Source organism: Aotus nancymaae, unplaced genomic scaffold (genome assembly GCF_030222135.1).
Source record: "Aotus nancymaae isolate 86718 unplaced genomic scaffold, 86718_ANA_hifiasm-v0.15.2.pri h1tg000018l, whole genome shotgun sequence".
Classification (NCBI taxonomy): domain Eukaryota; kingdom Metazoa; phylum Chordata; class Mammalia; order Primates; family Aotidae; genus Aotus; species Aotus nancymaae.
In genome coordinates, this window is record NW_026988430.1 from 13,198,403 (window position 1) to 13,224,940 (window position 26,538).

At 37.6% G+C, this 26,538-nt stretch overlaps 1 long non-coding RNA gene across 5 annotated transcripts in view; it reads right to left on the reverse strand.

Annotated features, from left to right (window-relative positions):
• Positions 1 to 26,538, reverse strand: part of LOC135275754 (uncharacterized) — a 201,871-nt gene that overhangs the window by 41,952 nt on the left and 133,381 nt on the right. Inside the window, exon 5 of one of the 5 annotated variants that reach the window (XR_010343328.1) lies at positions 11,352 to 14,131. The exons of the other annotated variants lie outside the window; for them this stretch is intronic. This is a non-coding gene — a long non-coding RNA (uncharacterized LOC135275754). Of the gene's footprint in view, positions 1 to 11,351; positions 14,132 to 26,538 lie in introns of those variants that run through there. 5 annotated transcript variants of the gene reach the window in all.

Below are 26,538 nucleotides of genomic sequence, written 5' to 3' on the forward strand. Positions count from 1 at the left end.
CTTGGTTGTAGGTGTGTAGCTTGATTTCTAGGTTTTCTATTGTGTTCCATCAGTCCATTCGTCTATTTTTGTATCAATACCATGCTGTTTTGGTTACTATACCCTTGTAGTTTAGTTTGAAGTCCAGTAATGTAATGCTTCCAGATTTGTTCTTTTTGCATAGGATTATTTTGCCTAGTGGGCTCTGTTTTGGTCCCATATGAATTTTAGAGATACCATTTCACATTAGTCATGATGGCTATTATTAAAAAGTCTAAAAGTAACAAATGTTGATGAGGCTATGGGGAAAAAGGAACACTTAAACATTGTTGGTGAAAATTTAAATTAGTTCAACCACTGTGGAAAGCAGTCTGAAGATTTCTCAAGCAACTTAAAACTACCATTTGACTCAGCAATCCCATTACTGGGTATATACCCAAAAGGAAGTAAATCACTCTACAAAAAAGACACCTGCATCCATGTGTCTATTGTAGCACTATTCACAATAGCAAAGATATGGGATCACCTTAGGTACCTATCCATGGTGAATTAGATAAAGAAAATATGGTACACATAAACCATAGAATACTATGCAGCCATAAAAAGGAACAAAAGCATGTTCTTTGCAGCAACATGGATGTAGCTAGAGGGCATTATTCTAAGTGTATTATCACAGAAACAGAAACCCAGATACTGTACATTCTCACTTATAAGTGGGAGCTAAACATTGGGTACATATGGACATAAAGATGAAAGCAATAGACACTGAGAGCTCCAAACATGGGGAGGAAAGAAGGGCAAGGATTGAAAAACTACCTATTGGGTACTATGTTAATGTGTGATGAGTGAAGTCATACTCCAAACCTCATCACCTCATCATCACGCAATGTAGCCATGTAATAAACCTATGCATGTACCTCCTGAAACTAAAATTTAAAAAATAAAATAAAATTATTGCCAAGTACTCAGAGGCATGCATATCTTAATCTTGAGATCAATATGGTAGATCTTCATTTTACAATCTCAAACATAGTAAAATTTGGCTTAAGTTTACCAGTGGCATTGCTGAAACATCAGATTTTGAGCCATGGATAAAAATCCACATTTTGGGGTAGAGTGGGGGTTGTTAATTTTTGTTCATTTTTCAGTCAAGAAATAGGTCTTCTCAAGATAGTTACAAAATTAAAAAAAAATTGGGCATCTCAGAAAAATGTCTTGAGGAGCATCTTTATATCAAAAGCATACCAGTTTCTTAAGTAAATAGGTCTCAAGTGGTCCTAGTGTCTTTATTATTAGCTCAATGCCACCAGTCAAGATTCCAATATTATGCTTTTTTATATGCCTGACAGAAGCCCATTTAGTCTGAATATTGACACCAAATTTCTGCAAGGTTGGGGCAAGAAACCCAAGCCAGCCAACTAGCATATTCTGGAGGCACATGCTTCCCCCAAAGGCGAGAAAGACACAAATACTAGCAAATTATGTCAAACAGGCTACCATTTTGAGCCCCAAAATGTTCACTTACCGTTTGGTGTCTCATCGTTTTCACAATCAGAGCCCTAATACCATGTTGAAAAAAGAAAAAAAAAATGCACTAGGTAGGATTATAACAATAAAGAAAAATGTAACAAATACGTAAAACCTTAAAAGTCCTCTAAAGATGCTGGATAGTAAGGTCAGGACAAGTATGAGGGAATGAGAATTTGCCTGGTGTTCCATGCAGAAAGTGATCTCAGATGGGAAAAGTCTAGGGTATATTTCATTCTCTTGTGAAAAATATCAAATGCAGGTTCAAATAAGATTCTAAACAGGATTCATCTGACAGTTTCTGCAGTAGGCAAAATACCCTCAATTAATTAGAAAGGCAAAACAGTGTGTGTATGTATACAAAATGCAGATGTGCAGACATAAATACCATCCTGGGCTGGCCCAGAGCCAGGTAAGCATTTGACCTAAAAACCTTCCTAATTTCAATGGGCTGAAGTCTGGAAAAGTGATTAACTATCTAAATGCAAGTGTTACCACTCTATGCCCCTGGGGAATGTTGGGAGAGAAAGGAAGGCTCTTATATCCTAATTAAAAGTCCAAGTTTTTGCCCCATGGAATGCAAAACGTTTTTGGATACAGGAAACTGTTCTTTATCCAGCTACACTCATAAAGCTGTCAATAAGTTGAGAAAGTGGCCTTGATGGTGTGAAAAAAACCACCTCTTTGAAAGCACTGGCTGCTAATAAAAATCTTTTCTGTTCAATGAAGTTCAACAAATCATCTAGGATCATATAAATAGCAAATTTAACAGCAAATTAGCAAGGCTTATAAAATATATGACCACTTAGGCAGCAAGGAAAGCCAAAAATCAAGGCTGGAGAATTACTAAGTTATGGTTAAAAGATATTTTTCTTTTTATGCTTTTCATTAGAAGCCTTTAAAAATGTATTTTGAATGACTAAACTGCCTTTGAAAGGGGATATAATTAAACTGGCTACACTAGTGAGGGTCAGGACCACTCACAGTTGATAACCATCAGAAAATGAGCAATGATTTGCACACCATGAGGGGTGTGTGCAGAATGTTCACATCTGGCCATGGCTAACATATCGTCTTCTGGTTATTTAGTAGTGATTGTTAAACTTGGCCAGAGATAGCCTCTGCAGTTACATATGTAAAGAATCACCTTATCTCTATACTCTCCGAGAAACAGAATAGATATTTCCATTTATAAAATTGACAACCATTTAATGAGCTTTTGATAAAGTCAGGAGCCACCTTCTTCTTTGAAGAAATCATTAATATCATTACTAGACGATTTCACCTGCCAATTCTCAATTATTTTTTTCTCTGTTATGAAGGTTCTCATTAGTTGTGCCCTACAACACAGGTAGGGTTATTACTAAAATAGAACATTCCTGACATTTCATGGAAGGTTATGTGGATTCTTTATTAAAAGCAAATTCTCAGAGCTAGTAACTCTGCAATAAAAGTCCTTTTCACAAAATTTTGGCATATGCAATCTCCACTCGGCTCTGGAACATTTTTTGGAAAACTTGAAGGGGGAAGGTAAGTAACATTTTTGAAGCTTCTATTTTAAATAAGTATTAGAAGAGTTGACATGTTTAAGATGATTTCTGGACTCTTTTTTTAAAGCTCTTGCCGTGTCTCCCAACCTTTTTTTTCTAGAGATGCTTTTTCAAGAACATCTGGAAGGATGACAACTGAAAACAAAGATCTCACTCTTTTTCTTCATCTTTCCTATCTCTTAAAAATTCCATAAAGAAAATGACTATTAGAAACCAAAAAGCAGGCAGGGAACCTGTGAATTTTTTCCTTGTGCTGAAACAAGGGGAGAACTTTCTACATCCCGCAGGCTTTGAGTTATTGCCACCTGGAAATAAAGATAAATGCCCCAGTCACAGAACTGGATAAGAAGCAACCATTCCAGGGTTGAGATCAGCACTGTCCAGCAGAAATATGATGCACTACAAATACATAAGCCATCTACGTAATTTTAAATTTTCCAGCAGCTGCATTTTTTAAAAAAAGGTAAAAACCTGGTGAAATTAATTTTAATAATATGTTATATTTAACCCAATATATCCAAAGTATTATCATTTCAACATGAGATCAGCTTGTACAAATCATTAATGAAACATTTTACTTTCTTTTTGTTACTAAGTCTTCAAAACTTAAACTAGCCATATTTCAAGCATCCAGTAGCCACATGTGGGTAGTGGCCACCATATTGGAGAGAACAGGTTTACAGGACAAGTACAAGTACACCTAGTAGAGAACTGAGGGGCTCAGGGGTTCTCCTTGAAGCATCTTCTCTTCCAAACACAGCAATACCTCTTTCTGAACATCTCAGGCTCTTCCCAGTACTGCAGGAGCCCCCCAAATCCATAGCCTATGCATCAGGACATTGTAGCTACATTATTTAGTGAGTGGAGGTCAAACAGAATAGAAAATCACATTGTGAAAAACTGCTTTCTCCTCTATCTTCCTTTTGGTCAAATACACATGGACAATGCCCTCATTTTTAAAAATACAAAAAGGAATTTAAATAAAGACCAAATTTCCCCAAGTATTTCTTGAGCAATACAACAATTCTTTAAAAAAAAAAAAAGGTAATGACTCAACACAACAATTAAATTCAATACATGTATGAACATACTAGGAGTCCCCAGATTGTGCCAGGTGTTAAGGAGGATACAAAAGAATTAAGTGCTCTCTAGGAGATCAACTCCTGCAGAGGACACACAGCACATAAGATAGCTAAATAACAAGGAAAATAGAAACCTAATTAACTACCAAAATAAGGTACAAAGAGTTATGCCAACTACCAAGTTAGAGAGAAAAGTCCCCACACAGAGTTCTCCTAACTTCTAACACCAAATACAAATTTAGAGGTGTATTAGTCAGCTTTCATGCTACTGAAAAGACATGCCCAAGACTGGGAAGAAAAAAAGGTTTAATGGACATAACAGTTCTACATGGCTGGGATGTCTCACAATCATGGTGGAAGGTGAAAGGCCTGTCTTGCATGGCAGCAGACAAGAGAAGAGAGCATGTGCAGGGAAACTCCCCCTTATGTAATCATCAGATCTCATGAGACTTATTCACTATCACAAAACAGCACAGGAGAACCTGCCCCCATAATTCAATCACCTCCCACCAAGTTCCTTCCACGACGCATGGAATTATGGGAATTACAATCCAAGATAAGATTTGGGTAGGGACACATTGAAACCATATCAGGAGGGTTCCCAAAACTTTCTTCAGGTTTGATAACTCACTAAAAGACTGACAGAGCTCACGGAAAACTGTCTATAGTCATGGTTATGGTTTATTACAGGGAAAGAATATAGATGAAAGTCAGCCAAGGAAAGAGACACATTGGGCAGTGTCCAAGAAATATTCATACACAGAGTTCTAGTCATCCTTTCCCCATGGAGTCATGGACAATCTTAACTGCTCCCACTACATTTGACCACATGCAGGGAGTACTGTCAGCCAGGGAAGTCTAGGCAAGTCCTTGGTGTCCAGAGTTTTTATTGAGGCCCAAGCCCATGCTTCCTGCATAGCTGACTGTGATGGTTAATATTGAGTGTCAACTTGATTGGATTAAAGGATGCAAAGTAATGTTCCTGGGTGTGTCTGTGAGGGTGTTGCCAAAGGACATTAACATTTGAATCAGTGAACTAGGAAAGGCAGACCCACCCTCAATCTGAGCAGGCACAATCTAATCAGCTACCAGCACAGTCAGAATAAAAGCAGGCAGAAGAATGTGGAAAGACTAGACTGGTTTAGTCTTCTGATCTGTATCTTTCTTCCATGCTGGATGCTTCCTGCCCTTAAACATCAGACCCCCAATTCTTCAGCTTTGGGACTCGGACTGGCTTTCTTGCTCCTCACCCTACTGTGCAGACACCCTACTGTGGAACCTCACCTTGTGATCATGTGAGTCAGTACTAGTTAATAAACTCCCCTTTATTTTATCTTTTTTTTTTTTTTTTGAGACGGAGTCTTGCTTTGTCACAAGGCTGGAGTGCAGTGGCGTGATCTCAGCTCACTGCAACCTCCCTCTCCCAGTTCAAGTGATTCTCCTGCCTCAGCCTCTCAAGTAATGGGGACTACGGCGCACGCTACCATGCCTGGCTAATGTTTTGTATTTTAGTAGAGATGGGGTGTCACCATGTTGGCCAGAATGGTCTCAATCTCGTGACCTCGTGATTTGCCTGCCTCGGCTTCCCAAAGTGCTGGGATTACAGGCATGAGCCACCATGCCCGCCCAACTCCCCTTTATATATACATAGCTATCCTATTGTTCTGTCCCTCTAGAGAAACCTGACTAATACACTGACCTTTGTGTCCAGGCCCTTCTGGAAATCAAGTTAATACCTTTAGTCTCCAGTACTCCAGAAGCCAGAACTGATACCACGTGGCCCAAAGACTTTAACATCAATGACACTGTTAGATCTGTAGCTAGGCAAGCATAAACACTTCTATCTGGCAGGACATTTGAAGAACTAGAAATTATCTTCAGTAGCTAAGAAAGGACAGAACTTTCTTTAGATAGGGGTCAATTCTTCAGTATACCAAAGGGTACAAAAACTGCCAGAATATGGAAAGGTCAGTGTGGACTGGAAGAATTGGAAACAACCTGGGATTTTCATTCAGCATTTTAAATAATAAAGTAAACTGAATTCTAATCAAAATATAGAAGCTTTAGAGACCCTTGAGCAAAGGAGTAATGCCTTTATAAAAGAAAAAATAATATTTTTGGAAGATCAATGTGATCATGAAGCTCTGCTCTTCTCTCTCTCTCTCCCCCCACTACTTTCTACTTCCTCCCTCTGCTCGGGCAATCTTACCCAGTCTAATGTTTTTAATAAGCTGGTAGTGCTCTGATTTATATATTTGGACTTGAACTCTATGTGGAGCTCCAGAAACATATAACCTACAACCTGACATTTCCACTGGAATGTCAAATGGGCATCTCAATGTGTCCAAGGAGAACTTTTGATTTTTTCTTACTCCTACCCATCTCTCTCATCTCAGAGAGTGAGTAACCCAGTTGCTCAAAGAAAGACATTAGAGCATCCTTGATTCCTCTTTCTTTCTCAACCAGCATCTAATCCAGCAGCAATAATACCCCAAGTCCAAATTATATCTGAAATCCAACCACATTCAGACCCCACACTATTCAGGGCCAAGCCATCACCATCTCTCCTTGAGATTCCTCTGATAGCCTACTCAGTAATTGTCATCTTTCCTTTAACAATCCGCTCTTCACACAGTAGCCCAAGTATTATCTTTAAAGCCCATATTATAGCATGTTATGCTGCTATCAAGCCCTTCAATGGAGTTGTTAACTCATTAAAAATACACAAACTCATCACTATCTTCTTCAAAACTCGGTATGGTCTGATTGCCACTGACTTCATCTCACATGTCTCTCTTCTTTCTCTCCAGTCACACCAGCCTTTATCCTCCTCCTTGGACCCAACAAGCTCCTTCCCATCTTTGGGCATTGGCAGGCTATTCTCCCTCTTCATAGTGCTATTTTCTCAGATCTTTCCATGGCTGGTGTCTTCTTATCATTTAGGTCTCAGCTAAAAATAAGCTCTGTCAAGAAGCTCTTTCTGACCATGCAGTCTACTTGGTGACCACTTTCAGTGGCTATCATAGCACCTTGTCTTATTTTCTTCATATCAAGTATCACTATCTTCATTTAGTCACATAGTTTGTGTATTTGTTTTACTTGTTTACTCTTACTAGAATATAAACATCAAGAATGTAAAATCTTGTCTGTTTTGCTTACTTCTCTATTTCCAGTTTCTATAACAGAGCCAGACACATAACACACATCTTATCAGATACTTGTTGAATGAATAGAACTAGAGTTCAAGATTTATTATTAGCATTTAAAATCGTGTAGGATAAAAAGTCTGCTTTTCATGTTTCCTCTTTCTTGAGCCGTCTTTTTTGATGACTCCTTTTCTCCAACACTAAAATTACTTTTGTCTTCAACCTCATCACAACTAGCTCTTCAAAAAAACCCTAAAAAATTCATTTACTCTAAAATGTAAATGACTAACAATATTAATTGTGTTAAGACTTTTAAAGTTGAGACAAAGCGTCAAATTGGTGATTTTCCATGACATTTCCAAACTGTGTAAGGTGAAGTTCTGAATTCTTCAATTTACTCTATTTTCATTTTTTTCTTCATGCTGAGCTCTCTAGAGTACATGATCACCTTGTATTGTTTCAGTTAATGGTGACCAAACAAGCAACTTCTCAGCTAGATGCCAATGGAGTGGGCACTCAATGATGACATTTCTAGCCAACTGAGCTTGAGAGTTTTGGGTGTAGAAGGCTTGTTCAGTGCCATGAAAATTCCTACTCACTCTACCTAAGTATAGAACCACCCTGGGTTAGGGGATTAAGGAGAATGGAAGTATAAAGCATTTAATATTATGTAGGGTGGGGGAACTGTGAGATCCTAGACTGAACTGGAAACAGTGAGAGTCAGAGGGAAGAGATTTCAAATAAATAAATAGTAGTGGATGGCAACTGCTTGGAGATGGCAACTGCTTGGAGATAGGGGACAAGAGAATTTTAAAAAATCAGATATAATACCAAGATATTGAGCCTTATTACAAAATGAACAATAGAAATCTTTGATGAAAATAGAGAAATTAGGATGTGTAAGCAATTTTATTGGGGAAGAACATGAAGGACACATTGCATTTAGAGTGATGGTGGGATAGCTATCTATAAATGTTAATAATGAGTTAGGAATATGAGAATTGAGTTAGATGGTAGCCTGGGCTAGAGATCAGACATTGGTAGCTCATGGGCACATCTGCACAGGGAAAGCCCCTAAGTAATAAAAATTTCTAGGTTCTGAAACAGGCACACAAAAAAGGAGGAATCATAACTCATGGTACAGGTACAGAAAATGGTAGTAATATAAATACAAACCACCAAGTACTTAACGGCTCAGAACTCAGACACTAGGCCTAGCTGCAATAACTTTTTAAGTAGCAAAACGGCCATGGTAACAAATTGTTTCTGGGTCCTGGTGTATCCATTCCAGCAGGGTAAACAATAAAAATCTGGGAGTCCCCTTGTTCAAGTCTCTATATATCTGACAACACCAAATAATCACTGACCATCACCACTACCCTGGCTGTATTCTAATGAGGCAACTGAGGACCCTTCCCCACTGAGACATATCTATTCCTTCTGCTGGTTTCATAATATTTTTAACCGAGTGAAGTGTATGAGCAAATATGAAAAGTGTCTCTGACTTGCATTTCTAGGATACTTAATTTTTTAAAAATATTTTCTTTCAGTCTTTGCTGTGTACCTATACAAATATTTTTATTGCAAAATAAGGATTCTACAAGACAGTTCTTTCATAATATTTTAGTTTGTGGCTTAGAAATACATTATTTTTGTAATTTATTTTACCCTTGTCATAAACTGCTTTTCTACAGCATGCTTTTCATAGTCATGAAGACTTTACCATTTTTAGATCTTACAGTGAGGATTTTATTTTTTACATATTCTACTTATCAGTCTATTTACAACTTGATTTGCCTTTAAAAGTATGCTTAGAAGCTCACTGTCTTTTATTTCAGCATGTTTATAGTGTTCATTAAAGCATAAATCTATCTGGAATTTATTTTAATGTATGATTTAACAGTGTGATCTAACCTTGTTTTTTTTAATGACTCACCAGTGGGGAATTAACAAGGAGTGAGACGACATTTAATGAATAATGTTTTCTCCACTGATTTGACACATGCTAACTTATTATTTGTTATCTGAGACTTACTTTTAGAAATTCTATTTTAAAATTCTATTCTATTCCACTGACCAGTTTGCTTATTCTTCATGTTATAAAATGATTAAAACTTTATAAACTGTATAAATATATATGAGAGCAACACACTCCTCATGAGTTTTTTCCAAATCATCTTACCTATTTTCAGGCATTGAATTTTATCAAATTAAATATTCAAATGTTAAAATTTTAATTGAAAACTATTTATTTTGCAGAGGTTCATTTGGCAATAACATGTGTCTTGGTATTCAAGAATGGTTTTTCTAGCCATTTATGAAGAAGCCATTCTCTTCCCCATTCTCGAATATTTTCCTTCAGCAATGATCCCCTCTCTACAGTACAATTAATTGATCCCCCTCTTGGATTATTTTCATTGGCAAATAGGTCTGATCTAGTATCCATTCTCTTTGGAAAATATATTGTTCAAAACTTCACATCCTCATAATCTCGCTTTCCCTCCACATCAAAATCTCTGGAAGGGCTGTCTGCAATCAATCACTGATCACTCATCACACATCCTTAACTCCTGCTCACTATTTAACCTACCTAGATGGGATTCTTCTCGTGATGCTCCACCAAAATGATCTTGTAAAGACATCAAATACCTTCCTGCTGCCAAATCCACAACCTTCTCTGGCCTCCACATTTCTAATCTCTCAGCAATAGACTCCCCTTTCTTGAAAACATTTCCTCTCCTGGCCTCTGTGACTGCATGCTGTGGGTTTTTCTTTAGTCTCACTGTGTAGCAGAAGCGGCCACGGGAAATGGATCTCTCAAACACCGAATGAAGAAGGAAGAAGTTTATTCGGCTGGGAGCCTGAGCGATAATTTGTTCAAAGCTCAGCTCATCTAACAAAGGAAGGTTCTGCTTTTATATAGGCTTATACTTTAGATATTACACATGGAAGAATCTTAGGTTTATAGCTTTAGAAATCACATATGAAAGGGTTTCTGTTTACAGCTTCAGGAATCACATATGAAAGGGTTCCGGTTTACAGTTTTAGGACTCACACGTGAAAAGGTTTCTGGTTTGATCTTAAGTAAAAAGTGTCTTCCAGAGAGTTTCCCCAAGACCAAGCCTGCCACCTACAGGAAGGTGAAATGAGGCGCCAGTCGGTCAGCCTTTTCTTCTATTGAAATGCAGTGTGATAGTCAAAGGGGAAGTTGATCTCAGATGCCTCGGTCTCCCTCTTCACCTGGATCTTCTGCTGGTGATTCTCTCTGCCTCATCCTTGATGTGTTTCTTGGCATGACCATGAGGTCCTGGGTTCTCTCTCTTCCTTCTCACCCTCCATGCTTGTGACATTTTCCAATCAATTCTCTTCATATCTTTATCACTAAATTTTCACTCTGTACAGAATCATCTCATCAGCATACAAACATGCTGTAATTTCTCCCCTCTCTCTTGAGTTCTCTCCATTCTATAGCTTTATTGCTTTACTCACAGAATCTTCTGAATTTGCTTACCATCCTCAGGTACTTTCGTTTTATTTTGGGTTTGTCAGGTATGCTATTATCAATGGATAAAAACTTTTGTCCTTGTTTTCAATAGCTATATCATCTCTTCATATTGTTTTTTTATTTAATTGAATTGATTAAAAAAACTTTCAGAAACATATTAAGGAAAATCGGTCATATAAAAGCGTCTTTATCTGCTTCCGACTTGAAAGAGCATATTACTCTTTCAGCATCATATCACATATCATACTTCACCACATATCACACTTCACCATCATCATATATGGCAAAATTTAGGGTAAGTGGTTTCTATGATGTTTGAAAGTTTCCTTAGTTTACAAAAAGGTTTTATCAGTTGTGGATATTGAATTTTATCTATAATATTTCAACATAATATTGAATTTTATCTATAATATTTTGATATTCATTTATAGGATCATAGAATTTTATGAATTTGCATTGCAATTAATTACATTAACAGCTTTTCTATTATATATTTATCTTTATAATCTCATGACAAATCCAATTTGGTTATACATAACTCTCTTCCTAATGTACTGCTGTATTTAGATTGTTGGTATTTTTCTACAAGATTTTTGCTCTTTCAAACAGATTATTCCTTATGTTGTATTTTTATTGTGTATTTGTTAGGCTTTAGCATAAGAGATATGAAAGATTTTTACTTTTTTCTAAAGATTTAACCTATTTCAGCACATATGTAACTGTTTCATAAAAATCAAGAAAAACTGACTATAAAACTGTGTTTAGCCTCTTTTTTTCATAAATTCTTTTTCCTATGTATTACTATGTTTTATTATTATTAATTTGATTTTTTAATTGGGCAATTTATACTTCCCTAGAAATGTGAACATTTCATCTACATTAAAATATATTATCATAAAGTGTTATGTTGTATTATTTGTGTAGTTTTAATACTTCTTCATATTTTTTACATCCCTTCTGCTTCCCATATTGCCTATTTTTTCTAATTTTTTATTAAGACAATTCCAACTTAACATTATATATTTTATTATCCCTTTCAAAGAACTTGCATTTGACTAATTTATCTATTTCACTTTCTTCTTTTCTGTTTTATTAATTTCTACTTTTATTTTATTATTCCCTGGCTTCTGCTTCCTCATTTTATTCAGTTCTTATCTCTAGTAATAAAGTACAATAGAAGTAATATTTGTAAATTTCTTAACAGACTTTTCTATTTTACCTAAAAAATAACATTCACCTCCGTTCCCTTCAGGCATCCTACTTGCCCTGGAAGTAATTAGGAATTGTTGCAAAAGGAATTCAGATGAGAAGGCTGAAACAATGAATGTTCAGCTTCTGGCATTTAAGAGTAGGATTTTGCAGCAAGACATACCTTTGTCTTTAAAAAAGAGTCGCTAATTCCTCCTTCTCCTGCATAATGATATTGAATGATATAGGCTTCAGGGGCTAAACTTTAAGTATTTAGTACAAGTGATCCTATCTTGCAGAAGAGAATGAAATACAGCCAACCCTTGAACAACACAGGTTTGCACTGCATAGGTCCACTTATAGGTGGATTTTCTTTCACCTCTGCCACCCCTGAGACAGCAAAACCAACCCCTCCTCTTTCTCCTCCTCCTCCTCAGCCCACTCAACATGAAGATATGAAGATGAAGACCTTTGTGATGATCCACTTCCATTTAATGAACAGTAAATACATGTTCTCTTCCTTAAAATTTTCTTAAGAAAATTTTTCTTTCTCTAGCTTACTTTATTGTAAGAATATAGTATATAATACATATAACATACAAAATATGTATTAATAGATTGTTTTTATTATCAGTAAGGCTTTTTGTCAACAGGAATCTATTAGTAGTTTGCAGAGTCAAAAGTTATGCCTGGATTTTTGGCTGTGCAGGGGATCGGTGCCCCATGCCTCCACACTGTTCAAGAGTCAACTGCAGATCATACCTTTCCAGCTACTGGAAGAGCGATAGAAACAAGAAGGCAGGTGAATGTGTCACTCACTACCCTTCCCCAAGCTCTCACCTAGAGAAAGGGAGATGGGTAGCTAGGTCATTATTTTATAAATAGGCTATCATTGCAGTGCTCATTCTACAAGTTACTTCAGAAAGTATTTTAAAATTTCCTTGTATTTCATTTGGGTTTTTTCCCCATCTTATCCCTTTTTAGTTAATTTCTAATTTTTTTTACAAAATGATAAGAAATTATGACTTGTACTATTTCCCTTTGAACTTTTTTTGAGAATTCCTTTGACATTTAGAATATGACAAGATATTTCAAAGTGCTATATGCTGTTTATGACCTTCATCCAATATTTACACACTTCATTGCATTTTTAAATTCAAAATCACATTTTTTTAGAAAAAAAAATTTTGATCTCATATTAGTTCACTTTCCCTATTTTGTTCTATTTTTGTATTTTTGTTTTAATTTGTGTAAGCTAATTATTAAAGTTATAAAGATAAATTAATGTCTTTGATTTTTTTTCCATTAAAAGTCAAACAATGTATTCAAAATGAAAAATATTCTCATACACTTTTATCAAGATTACTTCATTTGCTCCTCATCGTGGTCTTATAAGCTCGATAGGGCAATTTACATAAGTAGTAACTTAGAAATGCATTGAGCATCATAGCTTTGACATGAATTAGCAAGATAAGAACTTGGAAAAACGAAAAAGGAAGTAAATTTCTAGAAATGCAAAATTCAAAGTTTAAACATTAAAGTAATAAACCAAATACATGGACTACTATGCAGTTCAACAAATGTTTATTACATGAATGAACAAAATTTCCTTATCTTTAAGTTGAGTTAGCACTGATAGTTAAGCAAACACATTCAGCAGCTACAATAGGACTTCTCATTTTGGATTAACATTCATATCATGATCCTCTTGTGAATCACGGAAATTTGAAAACCCAAATGGATAGACCCAGTAGAAAAAGAAATAATGTTTCTTTAAGACTTTTGCAGTTTTCTTCCTATTACTGGTCTTATTTCATATCTTACTTTTTCATTTGTCTTCTGTCTCATTTCTATAATAAATCAGGCTCCATTTCTGAACAAATTGGACTTCAGTGTTGCCAATATTGTTTTTCCATCTTTTCATTAACAAGCTTGAAGGCAGCAACAAAAGCCAAGTAACCTTCACCTTTCAACAGAAAAAAAACTGGGTTGCAATAACCATTCAATTTCAGGTTCATCTTCTCCTGCTATTCAGCAGTCAACCTGGAGAGGTGATCATAGGTCTGCATTAGGGCAGCCTAGAGGGTGGTCCCTATAAGTGAGGTTGAGGTCATTGCAGGGGCAGGGTGAGGGGTCAGGCGTTTCCTGCTGCACCTGGAGGATATAAATGGGGATATTTTAGTCTCTAGCACAGGCCACTCCTTAGCCTGAGAGAGCACAAATATTTACAGAAGGAAAACCAAATAGGAGTGCTGCTGCATTGCCGGATTGTGCCGCTGAACTTAATGAAGGGTTTCTTTCCCCCTATGGATTTCAAAGCAGCCTGAACTAAGGATGCTAAAGCAAACAGCGTATCTGAGATTTAATGGAAAGGAAAACATGCATGTAGCATAAAAGCCCCATTATTATTCCTTAGCACTTAGTTTTAAGTAAAGTGCATAGCAGTGGCTTTCTGATGCGCCACTCTGCCCCCCTGCCTGTGAAGCAGGTCAGCTCTTCAGGTAGTGACATGGTCAGATGGCACCCGTCAGGAGTGTTCCTGAAGACCAGGAAGCAGTGATGTGCAGCAACATTGGATGGGTGTATGATGAGGTGACACCCAGCAGCAGTGCCAGGGAACAAACCTGAGTCTGGGGTGATCCCTGCAAAGCTCTGTGTTCTAACAGGAAGGGAAAAGGGCTGAAGCCAAGGAGAACTCAGTATAACCCCAAGGTCTTATAGATACTCTATAAGCTTGGGAAACACACTTTATTCTTTTCTTTTCTCCTTTGGTCTTTTTTTAATTGACAGAATCATGGCTAGGTTTTGGAGAGGAGTGCTAAAAGGACACAAGGAATTTTTTGTAGGAATAAAATGTTTTATATCTTGCTTTGTTCAATGATAACATTCATTTTACTGTTTATAAATTATGTTAATAAGAAAGACCAAAGGAGAAAAGAAAAGAATTCTTTTCTGATGATCATGGATTAGTGGTGTCTCCTCTGATATTACACAGTACCCATGCCTTTGTGGCTGAGCTTTTCTCATTCCACCTAATGACTGAGACGCGTTCGTGTTGCATGTACCAGCAGCTCATTCTTTTTTATCAGTGAGCAGTATTTCTTGTATGAATGCATCACAGTGTATCCATTCCTGTTGATATGGACATTTGAGTTGTTGATAGTTTGGGCCATTATAATTATTAAATAAAATGTAAAGGAGGCCATTGGTTTGGACCTAGCCATTATTCAACTCCTGCCCTAGGCCACAACATACAAAACCAAAATTAAGACACTTGTGCTAAAGTTCCATGTCATCAAATCAAAACTGTTTATCTGACTTCCAAGAAGTCAGGAGAGATAATAGCCAAATCCCTGAACAGTCTAGCATGCATCAACATGATAAGGAAGTCTCCTCTGCTCTAACCCTTACAAGGAAAGTAACCTTAAGTAACCTAATGTTAGCAAATCCACTTTTTGTTCTATGCTGTTTTCTTGCTCCTGTTCAAGCTACCTGATCAAAACTGGCTCTTCTGCCGCGCCCAGCATAGCATGTCTCTATTTTTAGATGAGATGCTGCCCAATTCATGAATCGTAAATAAATGCCAACTTAGATCATTAAACTACATTTGTCAAAATTTTGTCTTTTGAAATAGAGTTGCTTTTTTTTTTTTTTTTTTGAGACGGAGTCTCGCTCTTGTTACCCAGGCTGGAGTGCAATGGCGCGATCTCGGCTCACCGCAACCTCCGCCTCCTGGGTTCAGGCAATTCTCCTGCCTCAGCCTCCTGAGTAGCTGGGATTACAGGCATGCGCCACCGTGCCCAGCTAATTTTTTTGTATTAGTAGAGACGGGGTTTCACAATGTTGACCAGGATGGTCTCGATCCCTTGACCTCGTGATCCACCCGCCTCGGCCTCCCAAAGTGCTGGGATTACAGGCTTGAGCCACCGCGCCCGGCCTGAAATAGAGTTGCTTTTAACATTTTTTTCTGCAAATGCACTGATTTTTCTTGGGTATATAGGTAGAGGTAGATTTGCTGAATCAGGTAGGGTAGGAATATGTTTAACTTTGAAAAAAATACAAATAAGACAGCCAAACACTTTTCTAAAGTGGCTGATCCACCTTACAGGGTCAGTAGTCATGTATGAGAGTTTCAGTTTGCCCATATTGTTGCTAACACTTAGTAGTGTTAGACTTTTTAATTTTAGCCATTCAGGTAGGAGTGTGGTGATGTCTCACTTAGATTATCATTTGCATTTCCTCAATGAATATGATATTCAGCACCAACCCTTTATATGCTTATTGACAATTTGGATTACCTTCTTTCGTGTAGTACCTGATCAAGCCCTTTGTCCATTTATACTTGGAAAATTTTGTTGTTGATTTGTAGAATTCAATCATATATTCTGGACATGCTATTAAATGTCCATTTATACTTGGAAAATTTTGTTATTTGTAGAATTTAATCATATATTCTGGACATGAGTTCCTAGCTATTAAATGCTAAACATTTTAGTATTTCTTAATTCTGTATTCTCATCTATAAACTAAGTGATAACACTTTACAAAGATTAAATGAGTTTATCCATTGTGGCTGATGCCACTTCTATTTTTATGCCCTCAGACACAGTTAGTTTTCAGGGCAGCAATTCTTGGGTATAATGTTCCTATATCCCACTGTTAGATGGAAAAATTAAATTAAATATAAAACAGATGGCAGATGATTTTTTACTAAAAATAAATTAGTTCAAAGAAATGAGGGTACCTAGACGGTGTTCAACGAATGTTAGCGTAGTCATTGCTGCTATAGTTGAGAGCATTATCCGTAGGTTGCCGCTCCAAAGTTGCTTCTTATACTTTCTTTGGTGTGGGAGAAAATAATGTAATTTCAGCAAGTCGCCACTGGCACTGATTTGCTAAGAAGAGAAATGTCAGTGGTAAAAATGCTCTTATATATTGAATAGAGACTCAGATTTTTTAAAATGGACATTGAGTCATAGCCTGTTGCTTGCTGTACTTAGGTGGGAGTCTGGATGAGCCACAACCATAATAAGCTTTGTGTTGCCTTTTAAAGCTATGCTAGGGGAATGCCAGGCCTCCATGAGCAGCAAACTCAGGTGAAGTAGTACAGCAGAAAATGTATTTGGTGTTTGTGAAAACATAACATATTGTCATCTAAGTCAGAAGGAAACACTTCCATCCTTAGATTTCTCACTAAGCCTGGAGATTGTGATGTAGTTAGGAATTTTCCTGTTTAGAAAAAAGGACTGAATTCTTCTAGAAAAGCGACTCTATCAATAGGTAATGCTTTGAACTGCAAGGACCAGAACACCTGGCAAACAATGGCTTAAAAAATAAGGATTTCTTTTTCTCAAATGACAAATTGGGAATCCACAGCCTGTGTGTCACTGGCCAGAACTGAGTTGCACAGCAACCCCTACTGCACAGATGGCTGGGAAAGCTGGGAAAGCTAGTTTCTGGCCGTTCCAGCTAACACTGCCTGCTACAAAATCCACTTCATTCATTTTCTCTTTACCTAGAAGTCAAGTCTTTCTCACATTTCTCCCAAGCCTTTCAACAAGAAGTTCTCCAGAAGATGCATTATTGTCTCACTCCTGGTTGAAACTGTACTTCCAGATGTCTATAGTTACCTGATTTGTTTTGACACCCTTTTGTGATATCTGGTCTCTGTTATAATGCATTCTGCATTCAGAAAAAATAATCAGGTACTTTCTGTACAATTCTGTGTTGCAAATTTGTCTTTTCTTGTGTTCACTTGTATTTTAATGTCCTCTACATGGAAAAATATGACAATAGTGGTTTGAACAGTGGCCTCTTAAAAAGTATGTCCACCTCCTCACCCCTAATCCAGTGAATGTGACCTTATTTAGAAAAAGAGTCTTTGCTGATGTAATTATTTCAAGGATCTTGATATTTCAGTCACACTAGATTATCCCAGTGAGACCAAAATCTAACAACAAATTAGATTTGCAGATTGTATTTATAAGAGACAGGCAGAAGATAAGACTGGCACAGAGAAGGTTGTCATATTAAGATGGAGGCAAAGATTGGAGTTAGGTGGCCACAAGCCAGAGAATGCCTGGGGCCACCAGAAGCTGAAAGATGCAAAGAAAGATCCTCCCCTAAAACCTTCAGAAGGAGTGCAGCCCTCTGACAGCTTGGTTTTGGACTTCTGGGGCCTCCAGAACTTTGAGAGAATGCACTTCTGTCACTTGAAGTCACCAAATTTGTAATAATTTTTTATTACAGTCCTAGGGACTGATAAAGTAACCATTGCATTTTTGTTGTTATTGTGTATGAAATTAACAAATTCCTAAAATTTTTTGTATAGAACTCAGAACAATTCAAACAAGGTAGAATTGTCCTTGTGTAGGTTTAGAGCACACATCAGCCAGCTTTTGCATCAAAACAAAGCTTGACTTTTGTTTTAGGCTCAATTTATCAAAAAAAAAAAAAAATAGCTTTCCCTCACTAATTGCCCAACTGTGGATTCAGTCCAGCTAATTTCCCACTTATTGATCCAGGACAACTTTATCAGGCTGAGTTCCAAATTCAGATGAAATCCTCTTTTTACTATGCCTTTCTTAATAAATTTTAATGATAGCAATCCCAGCTCCTCCTGAAAATTTAACTCCATACCAAGTATGGTGACCCAAAAAGATCTGAACAAATTAAATGTCCCATTTCCAGCCTTTGCCTATCCAAGATCTTAGTGTCTCATGACCAGTTTTTATTGCAGATTGGAAATCTAATAATCATCTTTTTTTTTTAACACAAATTTAAGGTTATTCCAATGATATCATAATCACATTCTGATATACATTATTGGGTGAGAAAGCGGGAGAGTCTCAGATGACACCTTCAATGACTGACAGTTACACAGAAACATGTCAGTGGTGTGATTACCCATCATACGTATCGCAGAAGTAAAAGGGGCTGGTACCACTGCAATGTAGAAAACTACTGAACTTGAATGAAAAAAATATGCATGGATTTGGGAGTCATCTAGGCCTGAGTTTAAACTCTGGTTTCTCTATTATTTGTGTTACCTTCTTTAGGAGTTTCGTTAATTTTGCTGAGACCTAGCTTCTTCATCTATAAAATGGAGTTGATTATATATACCTTGTAGGATTGAAGAGGATTAAATGGGATGGCTTATGTAAGTAACTGGGTACAGTGACTGGCACACAATAAGCTTCAACAACTACTAATTTCCTTCTCTGAATCTCATCCCCTCTTTGTTTTTCTCTTTCTGTAGCCTTCCCCAGCCCCTAAGCTTAAAAGTATGTGGCTCCATTAGTGTGGACTTAAGCTTCCTCCAATTCCTGATTTAAGACCAGCAACATTGGAACATATGTAATACCTACATCAAAGCTCTCTCATGAATCTTATGGCTTAGAAACCATGATCCACCCAGAGCCAGGCCCCATCAGCAATTCTTCCGAACTGCCAAGGTGATCCAGAATCTGGTACTTCTGGAGCATTCCCCATCCCCACAAGGTTGCTTACCTACAGGAGTTCTCTTGCCAATTTCCCTTCAAAGCATTCCAAGCCTCACCCTTCCCCAAACTCTAGAACTGGTAAGGACTTGACTTAATTACTGCCAGCCCTCTTCCCTGAGGCTAGAAGCAAGATCACATTGACTAATTCCCTTGATCATCATTCTCTTTCTATCCATCCCCAAATTATTGGCCACCACCTAGATCGCCTCTGCCCCACTCTCTTATCTGAGTGGATACTAGTACTGAGAATTTATCGATCCAATTATTCAGCAAATTGAATAAACATGGTTTTAGGAGCTAGGGACACTGCTGTTAACGAAACAAAAGAGTCTGTGCTCTCAGGTTGATATTATACCACTGGGAAAGATGGAAGATAAAGAGTCAAAACAATAACATAGATGAAAGGTTCCTTGAGGAAAATAAATAGGGTAATGCAACGGATAGGGAAGTAAGGTTTGAAGCGAGACCTGAGTGAAGGGAAGAAGCTGGCTTTGCAAAAGTCTGACGCCTCAGCCTTCCTTACAGAAGTTAGAGTTCCCCCATGCTGGCAGGTCTAGGTTGGGCTTACCTAGCCAAGTAATTTTTCCAGAACTTCTGTTTACCTCTGGTGAGCCATTCTTTGTGTGGCCAAGGCTCTCAATATCCCCTCCCACTTCCAAGTCTCAGGGGTTACAGCATATTTTCAGCACTTCTTATACTCAGAACAGATCTACTAAAACCTAGATCCTCAAGATTCTTCATTCACTAATCCATTCATTGACACATTGATTGAATATTTACAGTATTATAAGCAACATAATAGGTGGTGTGGGATACAGAGATAAGTAGAAATGAACCTTGTCTTCAAGGAAATTACACTGAAAGTTGACTACCATTGCAGGTTGTATTGGAAAATGTGGCAGAGATAATGTTGGAAAAGTTAAAATTGGCTAAAGTGTATGTGTGAGTTTAGTAGGTAGGGACTTCCAACCAAGCTAAGAAAATCGAAATGGGAGCCACTGAGAGGATTAATTTACAATAAATGATGATCAGATAGGACAACAGAACAGAACAGGTGAGAGTTAGCTAGTCTGAACTAAGTCAGAGGCAGTGAGGATGGCAAAGAAGGGACAGATTGAAAGTTTTAAAGAAGTAGACTAGATGAATCTTCTTAAATATCTGACACTCTAATGAGAAAGATATTGCTGCATGTTTTTATTCACCCTTGACTGAACATAATTTGAAGTTGCTGGAGCAAAGAGTCTGATAATGCAGTGAGACACAGAGATGGAGTGATAGATGAGAAGATGAGACTGTGTCCTGTCAGGCAGGATGGGAAATGCTTGGCCTTAGGCTTTTACTCCCAGATACCAAAGTCATGGCAGCCATCTCCAATCAATCACAACACTCCTTCTCATTGAATTCAGATGTAGCTTTAGATCTTTTTTCAATACAAAGCTCCAGGCAGAAAGGACAAAATCCATCATGGCTGGTGCACTAATTAAATCCTACTTTCCAGATTTGGTGCTAGGCTTTCAATGCCCTAAGACAAAGTTTGATGTCATTCAACAGGAAACCACTGATGGCTTTTGAGGGAGAAGACTGATGAATAGAGGACCTTATATTTGGCAGAAATGTGAAAATTAGGCTGAAGGAGCAAGCAACTAGAGGCAGGCAGATGGGTTCGAACATTACTTCATGGACTTTGATGGCTGGAAACATTAGCAAAGCAGGTAAGAATGTGATTACAAGTATGTTATAGTTTGAATATGTCTTCTCCAAAATTTAGGTGGTGACAATATGACAGTATTCAGAAGTGAGGTCCTTGAGAGGTGATTAGGCCAGAGGGCTCCTCCCTCATTTATGGGATTAAGGCCCTTGTGCAAGCATTCTATTAGCTTCCCCTTTTGCCTTCTGTCATGTGAGGACACAGAAAGAAGACCCTCACCAGACACCAAATGATGGCACCTAGATCTTGTGCTTCCAAGCCTCCAGACCTATATGTAATAAATGTGTTCGCTATAACCTACCCAGTCTGTAATATTCTGTTACAGCAGCAAAAACAGAGTTAGACAAGGTGGCTCTGGATTTTCCTCCCAATGTTCATTTCTGACTCAACTTGCCTGCAGTTCAGCATCAGAATGTTTCAGTGCAGTGGACTTTTTTGGCTTCCAAGTCAAGATGAACTTGTGTTTTTGTTTGTTTTTTATTTTTGTTTTAATTTTACTTATTTTTAGGCATGAAGTTTCACTCTGTTCCTCAGGCTAGAATGCAATGGTGTAATCATAGCTCATTGCAGCTTCTAACTCCTGGGCTCAAGCAATCCTCCTGCCTCAGCCTCCTGAGTAGCCAGGGCCACAGGCATAGCTACTTGGGGTAACACAACTAAGCCTGGCTAGTTTTCTTTTGCTCTTTCTTTTCTTTTTTTTTTTTTGTAGAGATGAGGTCTTACTGTGTTGCCCAAGCTGGTCTTGAACTCCTGTCCTCAAGTGATCCACCCATTGCAGTCTCCCAGCTATGATTACAAACCTGAGTCATGCACCCAGTAAAATATCTTGTTTAAGAGGACACCCAAGGCAGAGAGGTTATCCCTAGTAGTGTAATGGGTTCTATACCAGAAATCTGAAGGCCTTGACTCCAGTTGTGAGTCAAGGATAAATTATTTACCTTATTCATACCTGTTTCCTAATTTGGAAAACAGGAGTGTTGAAATAGATATTCTCTAAATGCCCCATTGGATTCTAATTGTCTCTGATTTTTTAAGAGTCACTACAAAACTGCAGTGGGAGTGGCCATTGACCATAATCAAAAGAAGTAATTGGCTGGACACGGTGGCTCACGCCCATTATCCCAGCAATTTGGGATGCCGAGGCGGGTGGATCACGAGGTCAAGAGATCGAGACCATCCTGGTCAACATGAAGAAACCCCATCTCTACTAAAATTACAAAAATTAGCTGGGCATGGTGGCATGCGCCTGTAGTCCCAGCTACTTGGGAGGCTGAGGCAGGAGAATCACTTGAATCTTGGAAGCAGAGGTTGCAGTGAGTCGAGATCGTGCCACTACATTCCTGCCTGTCAACAGAGAGAGACTCCATCTCAAAAAAAAGAGAGAAGTAAGACTCCTAAAGATGAATGGACACTGAAGGTTCTGATAATTATTTTACATTTAACAATTCCGATTTAGCTCAAAACGTCTGGCCATAAACTGAGAATTTTCCTAAGATCCCAAAATATCTGGGGTTATTCCAGGGCATTGAAATAATAATTTATATTCTTCATAAACAGCCTGTCCTTAGAGTGTGCCATGCAACTCCTTACTTCACTGAAGTCAGGAAGTGTTTGCCATAGGGACTTCCAACCTGATAAATGATGAGGCCTTAAACAATTTTCCAACTCTTTGGGAGCTTGCAAAGCAGCCTGTGTTTTATCCTTGCTCTATCACGACAACCAAATCAGCACCATATGGTGGATGAGATCCAGATTACAGAACAGAGGGTCTGCCTTCAAGGACATCTGGAAGTCCTTTAACACATGGACCCTAAGTGACTTGAATGGATCATTTGTAGTTGGTATTGGGCTGTGTGCTGGAGATACCATTGCTGTACTTTGTCTGGTATGCAACAGGCCTATTGAGGTAATAAGAGCCCTTTCATGCCCAAATAATACTTTTGTTTTATTATCATTTCTATGTCTTGGAGAGTTTGGTTGTCTCTAGAATGCATGATCTTTATGTGGTAAATGGCTCCGGACCCCAAAAACTCAGGACCAGATAGTGCTAAGTATCTATGGTTGCAATAGCCCAGCAAAGAACTGGGCACTGGTTCCATGGTATCTAGGATCATGGATAATTATTGGAGTTTATTACCTTAAGGAGGGAGTGAATTAGGGATTACCTAAAAAGGACCTGGGCACCGGGAAATATAATTTAGTGTTCAAGGTTTTGTGAAAATCAGAAACTGGTACATTGACTTGATGAGCATTATCCTTCTTTGGTATGGCCCACTTTACTTTGCTTTCCAAAATTTTAAAGAGCACCTGATGTTTCAGTGATACATTAGCCAATGCATCATTACATATCCATAAGGACATCTTTCACACATGTATGCACACACACAGACCAAAATTCATAACTATTATAAAAATAAAGACCAATAAGCAGGATTTGTCCAGAACACAAAACTTACCACTACCCGAACTTAAAAACTTAATGTAACCATGAGTTATCTTCTTTCAGTGTATACAATTTCTGTGCTGAAAGCACAGCAGAAAACAAACCAGATGAAAAATATTTATTAACTACAGCAGTATGCTGAATAATGGCCTCCAAGGCATCAGGTCCTAATCAACTGGAGCCTGTAAATGTTGAATTTTAAGGAAAAAGGACTGTTGCAGATATGATTAAGTTGTGAATCTTGAGATTCAAATATTATCCTGGGTTATTTGGATGCAGTCACAGGTGTTCTTATACAGGGGGAAGCAAGATGGAGATTTGCCACAGAATAAAAGAAAATATTTTGACCACAGAGGCAGGGATTGGAGAGTGACACAGCCACACACCAAGGAGTGCTGGCGGTCACCAAAAGCTGAAAAGGCAAGGAACAGGTTCTACTCTGCAGCCTCCCTAGGGAGCGCCACCCTACTGCCACCTTGATTTTATCCCCATGAAATGGATTTCAGACTTCTGGCCTCCAGAAATGTGAGAGAATAAATTTCTGTCGTTTTAAGTCAATATGTTTGTGGAAATCTGTGATGACAGCCCTAGGAAACTAACATAGGTAAAGAAGAAGGTTGGTGTCTAATGAGAAGTTGTTTTAGGCTGAGGCATTATTCCTCTGGGAGCACGCAAACACTTCCCAAGAGGTATGTAGCAAGGAGAATTTTAAGCAACTCAGATTGCAGGTCTTCAGTGTCCTTGAACTCCTTCCTGAAAGGAAGCTGCCAAAAAATGGATCATGGCAGAGGTGTCAGGTGTTTTCTTTTATCACTGCTCCTTTTAGTGTCACTTTCTCCCACTTTATAAAAGAAAGATATATCTCTCATTTGTCCTAAATCTCACTATGTTGCAGTACCCTAGGGTGTAAAATGTCTCAAGGGCACATCATTCAAAAGTTTGGTGTCTGAGAAACTTCTTTTAATCAAGGCCCCAGAAACTCATGCAGGGTTTTGAGTTATTCTCATGCTATGGTATTTCTATTAAAGTCAAAGCAAGGTATTGTGAACTATATTGAGATATCCTCAATTCAGACATACTATAGATTGGGGCAGCAGGAGCGATGGCGATTGTGATTGTTGTTTAACGACTTCACCTCTTCTATCCTCTGACTATTGTCAATGCATACATGACTCCTTAGGGAATCTGGTGAAAGCAGAGCAAAGAAATTGTCAGGATGACCTACTGAAGGCAGTGAAATCTTACTTTTAACAAAGCCACAAACTCAGGGCAGGGATCCATGCCTTACCTCTGTCTATCTGCCGTAATATTAGGGTAGTCAGGATTTGCACATGCACACGTCAGAGAGAATACCAATCTGCTATGAGCACATCCTCTCTTCAAGGTTACCATTTTCAGGAAAAACAAAGAGCTTAGTGAGTGCATATTTTGTATCATTTCAAGGAAAAGGAAATGAAAACATTCAAGATTTCTTTCAAAAGATCAATGTTATCACTTTGAGTCTAAGAGTAGATTAGAAGTAAGATACAATTTCATATCATATTTTCTTGATTATTGAGTAAATACTCAGGCTCACAAGAGAAATAACTGCATTCATTGCAGATAATAGGTCATGAGCTACTATAAATCTATATTTACTTTTTACTTGGTGAAGAGTCTTCCTGCTGACTGCTTTTCACCATTTGCTTACTCATCCACTTTGACTACATACTTCTCAGATTTGTAATTGTTTCATTGGTATATTACATAGCACTTACAGCGGTCACAAATATGTCGGTTATAAGCTCCCCATTTACTAGCTTACTAGTGACCCCAAGTCTTCTCGTCTTTATTTGCATATTATTTCTACAAGTATAGTAACCTTTAGCTTGAAAAGGAAACCATCTATTAATGTCTGTATGTAAAGAAAAAAATGTTCCAGTATGCAATGTAAATGATGCATCTAGTGATACCCTAAAGTTTAGAAAATGCCTTTATTCTGGGCGCGGTGGCTCATACCTGTAATCCCAGCACTTTGGGAGGTTGACGAGGACAGATCACCTGAGGTCAGGAGTTCAAGCCAGCCTGACCAACATGAGCAAACCCCATCTATACTAAAAATACAAAAATTAGCTGGGTGTGGTGGTGCATGCCTGTAATCCCAGCTACATGGAAGGCTGAGGCAGAAGAATCACTTGAACCAGGGAGGTGGAGATTGCGGTGAGCTGAGATCGCACCATTGCACTTCGGTCTGGGTAACAAGAGTGAAACTCCGTCTCAAAAAAAAAAGAAAAAAGAAGAAAATGCCTTTATTTAATTTGAATTACTTGCTCATTCTCAAATTTTAAATATTATTCTAATTCTGTGAAATTGCTTTCAAGCATAAAATAATATGTATGTACATATATATACATATATATGTACATACATCATATATTATATATATAATTTGTATATATTATATATAATTTGTATATACATTATATATAACTTGTATATATATTATATATATATAATTTGCATATATATAATATTTATAAATTCTCAAGTGTCTGGCTATTATTCGTAAAGGAATTTTGAGATGACAGAGAAAATTAAACTTTGAGATGAATAAATAAGTCATTGTTCACTGGCTTCTGGAGGAAATACTAAAAGGCATGATTTCGATTTTTATAGGGAAAATCAGATGCTCAAATGGAGCTCCATCTAATTTTAGCTTTTTAAAAGGTACCTATAAATGAAAAACAAATGAAATTAGTATCATTTCAATAGCCTCAGTAAAGGCTTCTTGGTGTACCTCCCTGAATGGCAAAGGACTGGGTTAACAAATTATTTTAAATCAGAAAATTTTACTTTTTATGGTTAACAATCATTTACCAAATTTGCAACATGTTTATACTGTTTAATCAGTTACTTTCTGACTATGATG